The sequence below is a fragment of the Musa acuminata genome, chromosome BXJ3-1, assembly GCF_036884655.1.
Source record: "Musa acuminata AAA Group cultivar baxijiao chromosome BXJ3-1, Cavendish_Baxijiao_AAA, whole genome shotgun sequence".
NCBI classification, from domain to species: Eukaryota; Viridiplantae; Streptophyta; class Magnoliopsida; order Zingiberales; family Musaceae; genus Musa; species Musa acuminata.
The window spans coordinates 22,259,200-22,271,215 of NC_088349.1; the positions used below are offsets into that span (position 1 = coordinate 22,259,200).

General features: G+C 31.9%; 1 long non-coding RNA gene across 2 annotated transcripts; it reads left to right on the forward strand.

Moving 5' to 3' along the window:
* The first annotated feature begins 296 nt into the window (after positions 1 to 296).
* On the forward strand, positions 297 to 9,266 carry LOC135628455 (uncharacterized). Of its 2 annotated transcripts, XR_010492867.1 has the most exons (3): positions 303 to 561; positions 899 to 989; positions 8,116 to 9,266. It is a non-coding gene; the product is annotated as an uncharacterized LOC135628455 (long non-coding RNA). The 2 variants fall into 2 exon arrangements; XR_010492866.1 differs by lacking the exon at positions 8,116 to 9,266 and having other exon boundaries at positions 297 to 561; positions 899 to 1,174.
* Positions 9,267 to 12,016: the final 2,750 nt, after the last annotated feature.

The window sequence follows — 12,016 nt, forward strand, 5'->3', positions numbered from 1 at the left end:
ATTAATCTAAGTAATCCTGTGAAAGGATAGGAAGAGAAAAGAATGATCTAGTTCTCCTTGTAGATTGACAACAGTTTTGGATCTAAAGATGGTGCCCTTGCAAATCATATAGAGATCCTTTTCAGATGACATCAAAAGATGTACATCGTAAAATCAGATCTAATATTATTTAATTTTAATTATAATATAAAAAAATATTTTTATATTTCTTATAACATATTACAGATTTTATGCATACAACTATAACAAAGCTTGTCTTTCGTAACCCTCAAGCTTAGAACTCAATTTATGTTCCCCCGTTCTGCACGTAAGAATACAACCAGCCCACCTCACCATCGATGCTTCACGTTTCTGCACACGACAGCCAAACGAGCCGGCCCGCAAAATCACAACCGTCCATCAAGTATGCCTCGTGGTCTTCTGTGTCGTTCGTACCCACCCCTCGGGTTGCAATTTCCCACGCCGCTATTGTGCCCATGAGCTTCTCATCTCCATCGATCGATACCGATGGAGAAGAACCCGACCACGATTGGGACCGACACAAAGTTCGATCCCTACAAGGTAGAACCTTTCTCATCTTCCTTGAGTTTCTTGGGTTTCTTTCTCTTCTTTTTTTTTTTTTTTCTTCTTTCCGGTGGGCTGAAGGGGAAAGTTGTGAGCTCTACCCGCGTTCATCTTGCCCTCCTCTTGTGCGATTTTGGTGATATCGAGAGCTTGAGTGAGACCCTGATTTAGTGATCTCCAATTCATTCACCATTTTTTTCTTGTGAGGAAATCGAGTTGGGCATCAAATTGGTTTCAAAGGGCAGTTCGATTTGCATGGTGCAGTGGTATTATGGTTGATTTTCTTTTCTTATCGTCTTCATTCGTTGCCTTTCCGCTTCTTGCTTTGATGCAGAGATTAGGAGGTTTCTTGTTGGATTCTTTTCTTTCTGAAGGATGGACAAGATTTAGTGATGCAGCGTAGTCTTTTGATTGGATGATTCTTGGTGAGTACCATGATATAAGTTTCATGGAACATATAGAATCTTTTAGGTTATTGTGGGATTCAGCAAATCTCTCTAGGAACTATGGTCTACAGTATCTTCATTTTTTGTTTGATGTGATGCTTCTTGCTCCTTCAATATATGTTCTGTTGTCTTGAAAAGTTTAGAAGATCTTCGTAGTTCAGAAAGTTTTGATTTTTTGATTAATGGGCATAGTGTTAGTATAAAAATAGTTATATATATGAAATACAAAAATAATCTTTTATGTTAAGATTGAAATCAAATAATATTAGATTTATTTTTATGATGCGTACCTTTTGATGTCATCTGAAAAGGATCTCTATGAGATCTATAAAGGCATCGTTTTTAGATCCAAAATAGTTGCCAATCTGTAAGAAGAACTATACGTTCCTTTTCCTCTCTTTCTAACCTTTCACAAGAGAGATTGATGGTTCAACGAGGGTTGAGAGAGAAATTGTAATCACTCAACTGCGTCCTCTACGAGTCCTCTACGAGATGCGTAACATCGATCATCTACTCCTTAGCGTGAGTAGAGAGTCTAGGATAAGTTATTATGAGAGTTCTTCCCATCAAGGGCATCCCCTAAGGAATCCTACTTTAAATAGACTTCTTTTCTATTGGATAATATCTGTCATCATAATCTAATTAGTTCCATTATATTTCTTATCCAATTATAAAGGATCGTAAAATCTAACCTTCTTCCATTTGACTCATTAATTGATAAGATATAAAATATATTCAAAATCAAATAAATAAAACAAAATTTATTTAAAAATAATTTTATCTAATTGGATTCCAAAGAATTTTGAAAAACATTTTATACATGGCCATGAATTTTAAAAACAAGCAAATAAGTCCAATAAATACAATAATACTACATTGAGTCCTTCTATGTACCACAACATTGTTAGTTTTTTCTAATATAGTCCATAATGACCATTGTAATTTATCTTATCAGGACAAACTATAATATGCATAAACATAAATATAAAGAGGATAGTAGAAATAAATAATTTTAATTAAGCAAAAAGTCAATAATAGCATCTACCTAAGTATGCACCACCATATTTTTTATGGCTTACTCACAAACCCCATTCTAAGAATATGTTCTTTAAATATTTTACACTGTAAAGTTTTGGTAAATAGATTAGCAACCATTATAGTGGAGCTTAAGTTCTCAATTGACACTTGTTGTTTCTGGACTCTTTCTCTAACCACTAATTACTTTATCTCGATATGCTTGGAACCACTAAAGTACTTGCCATTCTCAAAGAAAAAAAACTATTGTAGTGTTATCACAAAATATCTTCAATGACCCTAGCAATTGAGTTAACCATACTAAGTCCTGAGATAAAATTTCACAACTATAAAGCTTGATTTGTGGCCTCAAAGCATGCCATAAATTCAGCCTTCATTGTTGATGATGCAATAAGTGATTGCTTTGTACTTTTCCAAAAAATTGCCCCATCAACTAACATGAATACAAATCTTGAAGTGGACTTCCTATTGTCGAGACAATTTGCAAAATCAATATCTGAATATCCCGTCATTTCAAGCTGATCCGATCTCTTGTATGTGAGCATATAGTCTTTCGTCCCCTATAGATATCTCATTACTTTCTTTGTAGCTTTCTAGTATTCCATTCTAGTATTCCATTCTTGGGTTGTTTTGATGTCTACCCAACATTACAACTACAAAACTGATATTTGGTCTTGTATAGGTTTGAGCCTATAAGAGACTTCCAATTACGCACCCATAATAAATATTTTTTATTTGATTCTTTTTTAAGTCATTTTTAAAAAATTGGTTTTGGTTAAATTTTTCATCTTTAGTAATAGGTATATCATTGGTTGAGCAAAGTTGCATATTAAATCTCTCCAAGATATAATTAATATATCCTTTCTGAGATAGACCTAATGATTCTTGATATCTATCCCCGAATATCTTAATGACAATAACATAGGCTATCTCATTCATATCAACCATCTTAAAGTTCTTGTTGAGAAATATTTTAGTTTCGTGCAATAAACCAAGATCGTAAGTAAAATATCATCAACATATAAGACTAATATAATAAACTTGCTCCTACTTACCTTTAGATATATGCATTGATCAATAATGTTTTCGTTAAATATGAAGGAAGTAATGGTATTATGAACTTTATATATCATTGTCTAGAAGTTTGTTTAATATTATAAATGAATTTCTTAAGTTTATAAGCCCAACTTTCTTTTCTTTTTTCTATAAATCCTTCAAGTTGTTCCATATAGATTTTCTCGTATAGATCCCTATTCAGAAATATTATTTTCACATTCATATAATATAACTCAAGATCATAATGAGCTACTAAGGCCATGACGATTCTCAACGAGTCCTTTCTAGAAAATGAAAAAAAGGTCTCGTTGTAGTTGATGCCTTCTTTCTGAGAAAAATCTTTGGCCACAAGTTTGGCTTTATATCATTCGATATTACCCACTGAGTTTCGTTTTGTCTTAAAGACCCATTTACAATCGACTCTTTTATAATTATTGGGCAATTCAACGAGTTCCCAAATACCATTTTAGACCATTGATTTTAACTCTTCTTTCATTACATCATACTATTTTTCAGAATCATTACTTTCTATGGCTTGTGAAAATGAGATAATATGTCTCTTTTTATTCATATATCATAATCTGATTCTTGTAGATATAGCACATAATAATCAAAAATGATATTTTTTTTTAAGATCTTCTCAAAGTTACCAATTGTGATTGTTCTACAAGATCAACGTCATGTGAGAGTTCATCGATGTTATTTTATTGTTCATCCTCGTCAATGCTCTCACTGATTTGAGGAACAACAATTTCTCGAATAGGAGATGATATGGGAGAATTAATCTGAATCTCCTTAATATCAAAATTGATCCTTTGAGATTTTGTTTACTCCCATTGATTTTACCATTTTCTAGGAATCTTGCATTACTAAATTCTACCATCCTCATACTATGATTAGGGCATTAGAATCTGTATTCCTTTGATTTTTTGGATAACCAATAAAATATCTAAAAATAGTTCTTGGATCCAATTTCCTTTCATGTGGATTGAATACTCTTATCTCTGTAGGACACCCCTAAATATATAAATGTCTCATACTAGACTTCCTACTAGTCCATAACTCAAATAGAGTTGATGAACCGATTTATTATGAACCCTATTCAAGATGTAAATAACTATCCTAAGAGCTTCACCCCACATTGACCCATGTATAGAGAAATAACTCATTATACTCCTAACCATATCCATAAGGGTATAATTTTACCTTTCAGTAATACCATTTTACTATGACACACTTGATAATGCATATTGACCATAAATATCTCGTTATTTTAGGAATATAGCAAAAGGACCAATATTTTGATTGGATTCATCATATCTGCCATAAAATTCACCACCCCTATTAGATTTGATAATTTTAACTTTTCTATCTAATTGTCTCTCAACCTTATTTATGTACACTTCAAGAGTATCAACGGCTTAAGACTTGTCAAGTATTAGATAAATATAGTTATATCTAGACATGTCATTTATAAATGTGATGAAATACATTTCTCCACTAAAACAAGGAATATAGAGTGGTCCGCAGATATCAGTATGAATAATTTCAAAGAGTTCTTTACTTCTTATGACATATTTCTTTATATATTTAGTTTGCTTTCCCTTAATGCAATCTAAACAAACATCAAAATCAGTGAAATCTAAATATTCCAAAATATTATCCTTCACTAATCTTTTCCTTAGAGATATGCCTCAATCGTCTATGTCACAATATAAAATATCTTTCATTATTGAAACTAGTTTCAATCCAACAATCAGTCAATAATATTTTTGTAAACTCAAAATTTAAATTAATTCTGTACAAACCATCACACAGAATTCTAGAGCCAACATTTATTGAATCATAAAATATACTGAGATTACCATTACTAAAAGAAAGATAATATTTTAACTTATCAATTCTAGATAAAAAAATTAAATTTCTGGAAATAGTAGGAACATAATATGTGTCAACAAAATCCATCATACGACCCATCTCTAAGTGTAGATGATAAGTCCCCACTGATATCACTTTCGCTTTTAGACGATTTCCCCTAATGATAAATCTTTCATATTCTTTTGGTTTTTGGATTGAAAGAAATCCTTACATATTATAGGTAAAATGAGTTATAATACCAGAATCAATCCACAAAATATTAGAAGGAACTTTTGTAATATTTGATTCGGAACATACAAAGGTCAAGTTAATACATTTCTTTTCGAACCAAGTTTTGAAGGTCAAGTTAATACCTTTCTTTTCGAACCAAGTTTTGCATTTAACACAATCCTTCTTCACATGTCCTTTCTTGCCATAAAAGAAACATTTTATTGTAAAAGTTTTCTTTTCATTAATCTGTTTAACATTTCCAAACACGACAAATTTCTTTGATGGATGATGTTTCAATTTTCTTTTCTTGTTACGAACTCTTTGAGTAGCAGTCATGACATTATATGAGCTTTCATACTTTAATCTCAATTCTTCTTGAAGACACACACTAGTTAACTCATTCAAGTCTCACTTATCCTTATTTGTATTATAGTGAATCTTGAATGGGCCAAATTGAGAAGGAAAGAGTTAAGAATAAACTCATTAACATTCATACCTAATGTTTTAAGTTTTACAGTTTTATCAGCCATATTGAGGATGTGATCCTGAATTCCTCGAGTGCTATCAAACTGAGCCGTAGTCAGTTCTTTCATTAGTATGTACTTATCAACAGATTTAAATTTATCTTCAATAATCTTTAAATATTTTCGTACGCTAATTGCAAGCAGTAATGAAGTCTTTATATTATTTGTAATCGTCATTCTTATGTACATTAAACTAAGCCTATCATATCTTTCCCAAGCCTTTATTTCATTAACTTGTTACATAATACTTTAATCAGTCAAGTTTGCAGGCTTATCAATAAGCAATGCTAAGTCAAGATATAATACGCTCAATGTAAATTGCATATGCTCTAACCATTCTGAATAATTTGATCCAGAGAATATAGGGACACTAGAAGCATAAGAATGTCTAGATGAAAGTACCACTGCAAAAATATAAAATGATATTAATGCTTTGAGTTTTTTAAAATATGATGACTATTGATAACATCTATATTTCACCTTTGGGTGAAATATTAACATATCTAGTGTTCACTCAACATCATCTATAGAGGACTAATATCTCCTTGTGAAATAATATTATTACATTTTGGTATACATTCCTAAACTGCAAGGTTATCTAAAATGGTATCATCATACTCATCACATAATTATTTGAAATAGATTCTCCTTTGGAATTATTTAAATCTCCTAATTATGTGTGCCATTGTGAAATTATTTTCTTAATATTATTTAGGAATAATTTTTTTTTATTTTACAAGTAATTTATCTAGATCACTTTGGATGTTACAAGATAAATATAATAATATAAAATATAATTTAAAATGTTCTATAAATGATAAAATTTTTATTATAATTCACATCCCAAAAGCCCATCATTCTAGGCCACTTTGGTAGCTATAGGTTAGATAAAACTTAGGGAGATATAAATGATAAAATTTTTATTGTAATTCACATCCTAAAAGTCCATCATTCCAAACCACTTTGGTAGCTATAAGCTATAAGTTACAAATAATATTCATCAAATTTTTTTAATTTAATTTATACTAAGTAGTTTAATAATAGAATAACAATCATAATAATTATTGAACATTAGTCAGTAAAAAAAATCATATGATTAGATTTTATTTCATAATTATTTCATAATTATGTGGAAGATATATATTATTTTATAATTTTAAATATATACATATGAACAACGAAATGAATATCCAAGAATAATAATTAGATTTTATTTATCATATGTAAAAATATAATCAATAAGTCATATAAGAAAACTATAAAAGTAAACCGTAATTTATAATTTTTTAAATTAAATCTAATCAAATAATTAAAAATATAATTATAATTATAATAAATCATATTTATCAATTTTATCGTTGAGGATATAAATTAGAATTCTCAATTGCATAAGGGTAAAATTGTAAATATGTTGACAGACATAAATTAGAATTAATAAATTTGTAAAGGGTAGAACTGTAATTTGATAAAAACAAGGTAAAACTGTAAATATGCCAAAAAAAAGGAAACCCTACTGCGGGTGGCCGCCGACTGTGCGGCCCCTCCTGCAGCACCTTCCCGCGCGCGGCCGTCGCGTGTGCGCGCTGCCGCCCGTGCGGCTGCGTGCGCGCCTGTGCGCGACTGTTGCCAGCGCCCGGCCACCGCCTGGGAGCGGTCGCCGCTTGGTGTGTGCACGCGGCTGCCTGTGTGGCTGCCGACTGTGCGCACGGTTGTTGCGGCGAGCACGCTGCCCAGCGCCCAGCGCAGCCGCTGCCGCCAGCAGATTACGGCCAGCGACGACCATTGTTATTTCGCGATGATTAGAGATCGTATTTACAACAGCAGCAAACAGATAACAAAATAAAATAGAGAAGTACATATCGATAAAAATATGGATCATTATCGTAAATCAGAAAATAATAGATGTAAAGTATTTGATCTCAATAACCTAGGCCTTAATACCAATTGTAATCATAAAAACGATTATATGTTATATGTCATGTGAAAACTATTTTTTATGTTAAGATTAAAATCAAATAATATTATATCTGTATTTATGATGCGTACCTTTTGATGTTATCTAAAAAAAATCTTTATGAGATCGACAAGGACACCTTTTGATGTCATCTTAAAAAAATCTTTATGAGATCGACAAGGACACCGTCTTTAGATCCAAAATCGTTGTCAATCTATAATAGAAACCGAGGAATGGTTCAGAAAGGAGGTTAAGAGAGAAACTATAATCCAATATCTAGAGGTCCTATCTATTTATAGATAAGAGCAAAAAGTTTATAATAAGTTATTATGAGAGTTCATCTTTAATTTTTTTTAAAAAAAATTATTTTAAATAAATTTTTTTTATTGATTATAATCAAAATTTAATTAGTTTCGTTATATATGTTTTGGTGGTATTGCTGTGCTAGATTGCCCTCCTGCTGCTGAGGTGGACAATATGCAAGCTGAGGTACTCGTCGAGCTAAACGAGTGGAAATGAAATGAAAGATGATATTAGGTGAAATCCTGCAAAACATAAGACTCTGGGAATGGGAACGTGCCCGATGGGCTTCTCTTCAAATACATTCACTCCAAAGTGAAGAATTTAAGAACATAGCAGTGAGAAGGGTTTAATATTTTTCAAGATTCTCTCTTTTACAATGTAAAATTCTCGTAAAGACTTGGACATTGTTAGCCGTGCCAGGTTGTTGTTGTTGTTGTATTAAGATTTTGTAGTTGATGAAGGCGAAACGTTTTAACCATTTTGATGATTAGTAGACTTATTACCTGCTACAACTGTATTAACGATGCGTCTACTTGTTAGAGTGTAGTTGTTATCTGATTAAAGCAGTTTAGGGGCTTACTGAGATGTCATACTAATTGTCTCTTGATTACTTGCAACATCTTTTCCTTCCTTTGATGATCCCCACCTTTTAGAATATATGATGTATGGTGCTAATAATTAGTCTTAGTAGACATATCCACAATTATTTAAATGGATTATTATTATTATTATTATATTATTTTTGCTTCATCTCGTTTCTTTGAAATGTCATAGGGCTTCAATTTTATTTTTGGCAAAGTTCAATGGGCTTAACTTTGCAATGAGTACATATCATTAAGCCATGCAGATATTCTCACATCCCTTCTTCTTTCTGATTTGTAAAATAATTAACATTTTATGTCTGCCTCTCTTGCTATGCGATCAAATCTCATTTCATTGTTAAGTTGCAACTGCAAGTCTCCAGTATCAGTAATTTTTCTAGGTTATATGAGCAACAATAAGCTGTGATGTCCCAGCTATATAGGGTTGCCTACATGGAACCTTTTTTGTCCGGCCATTGAGCTTAATTTTTATCCATTATATATATTCGAAGGGAGTCATATTTTCACTGTGTATGTCCTTAGATTGGCAATCTGGAGTCTCCGAGCTTCTGCTTGGTCATAATTTTTTACCTTCCGGTGAAGTTGCTGCTTTCTTACCATTATCATGTATAATATGTTACCACAGCTAGTTATTGTGTTTATAATTGCTTCTTTGTGTTGTCGCTGACACAAATGACTATTGTTTTGTTGATGTGCTCGAGGGGGTCATCGGCTTCCATTCATCAAAGAAAGTTTTCTCTTTCCTAAGGCTTAAATGTGATGTCACGTTTGACTTGGACATTGATCTTGCTGGTGGTCGATTCGTTCTCAAGGACATGGATGGTCGAGTTATTTTGGAGGGTGACTTTTTCTACCATTCCTCATCAACACTCATGGTCGAGACTCGTGCCCAATTAGAAGGATCTAGACAAGCACAACGCCTCAAATTATATACTGACTCCCTCCAACTCATCCAACTGTATCGATTCTACCGAAGCGACTCAATAGGGACTCCAAACCTTACTTTTTTGACGTACAACAGTTCGTTTCCTTGCTTAATATTATTCATTTTTGTTATTTCGATAGCTCCTTAAATCTTGTAGCTCATAGTCACACCAAGTTTTGCTTTTTTTGGGCTTCCTCGGCGGACTCTAACTCCTCCGTTTTTTTTACAGTTTTGGTTAAGCTAATATAGTTTCTTTGCTTTAGAAAAAAAATTACTTCTGAGAAAGTTATCTTTGAATGGTTAAGGGGTTAAAAGCTCACTGTGCTGAAAATAAGAATGCAGGCACATTAGAGGCTATCAATGAGACAATAATGTTGTTCATAAAACCAAATAAGAAGATCGATGTTGGTAGACATCTCCCATTCATTCTCTCATTGTAATGTGAAATTATGATGAATCTCTGAGTGTTAGTGATAAAAAATATCTGATATCATATGAGAATCAAGAAATCATAAAAGAGAGACGAATAGAGAAGAATAAAAAAAATAAAAAATAAAAAATATTTATTTAATATGAAGACTGATAATCTCTCATACTTTGAATCTTTGATTCATCTCCCTCGATAAATTGTATACAGAAGATATTATATGAGCTCTTTATTTATAAAATAAAAGGGTAAACTCAAAGTTTTGACTCCAATTATGATTATGATAGGGGCTCCTATACTAAAGTCTTATCTAATCACAAACTTTGATTTAATTTTCCAACACTAAGTATCTGTAGAAACTAAGTTAGTTCAGAAAGAACTTTTGAGATTGAATGCACAAGTTGTTGTAGATCATCCTAGTTAATCAATTGTTTTCATGTATTTCACCAGATAGATAATGCTGGTAGGCTAGCGAACCATGTTGATGAGATCACACTGGTATGACTCATTTGTTTCTCACTGACTCACCAATAAAGGATATAAGCCACCAGAAAACATAATGCATTGGAGAAATAAAATTATACGAGTTTAACGAGTGACACTTTGATGTAGTTTAGTATTCATCTGAGTTGGTCAGTGTATTTATTTATTGTACAAGCGATAGATCTTAGATTCATTTATTGTCAGTGTATTTATATTATTTAATGTAATAAAATATTTTTTGAAAAAAATAAAATAAATAACGGGATTGTCATTGACTTAATATTGTAATTATATCTTGACTTAATATTGCTTATTGAAAAGTCCGTAAACTTGACTGATTAAAATATTATGTAATAAGTTAATGAAATAAAAGTTTGGGAAAGATGCTTAGTTTAATGTTAATAAGAATGACGATTATAAATAACATAAAGACTTCATTACTGTTTACAATTAACATACGAGAATATTTAAATATTATTGAAGATAGATTTAAATCTGTTGATAAGTCATTGACTGACATATTAATGAAAGAACTGATTACGACTCAGTTTGATGGCACTCGTGAAATTCAGGATCACATCCTTAATATGGCTGATAAAGCTATAAAACTTAAAGCATATTTCTTGATCCCCCTTTCTTAGGGTTTTTTAGGGTTTTGATTGAGTTTTTTTAGGGTTTTGATTGAGTTTTCAGTTTTCCTGAGCTGAGCTCCACCCTCCTCCCACCCTCCTCCCCCTTTCTTTTTACCTCACAATCCATGTTTCTTGGTCCATCCTCTGCCTCTGCTCTTCCCTCTCCCTATGTCTGTGATGTATTCGCTCTCTTTGTCTTTCTTTGTCGTAAACATGTGACATCGACTTGATGTTTGTTCTGGAGAAGTTGCCAGAATGCCTCTCTCTCAACAAAAAGTCAATGACATCAGCATTTTAGGAACCCTAAGCTCTGAATCCTAAACACTATTCCCAATAAAAAGTTTCAAATGAAACAATCCCCATTGATCTACCAAAAGCTTCAGAAAAACACAAAAAAAAAACAAAAAAGAAGGCACCTAATGCTTTGAGTAAATAACCAAGCAATTGAACATAGCATTTCTTACATCTCTTTGGTAAGAAAGAGGTCAATTATTTATATATATAAATGCTTTTGGCAGCATTAGCTATAACTTCAAAAGGACTCTTTCCAAATAAATGCGTGCAATGTCATAAAAACATAGTAGCATGAGTCAATTGTTATGGTCATATTAAATATAACCCTGCACGAAAAAAGAAATATCATAAATCTCTAGCAACCACAAAAAATAGGATCTCATATCTACATCTAACCACGACTTGAACCGGAAGTAAATTGAAATTGAATCGAATCAAAATCGAACGAGCCAAATGGTTCATTAATTTCAAATTGAATCGAAATTGACGATTAAAGAAAAGAAGAAAAATTTAACGATTGATCGACAGAGGGACTAATGGATTGGTTGTCCCTCCCAAAATTCATATAAATGGTTATATTCCGATGTATTTTAATTATTTTATAATTTAAAAAAATTTAAAAAATTATAGATTTGTACCTTTTAACATTCACGTAATTGATAGTTTTGGGAGTATTTTAACAA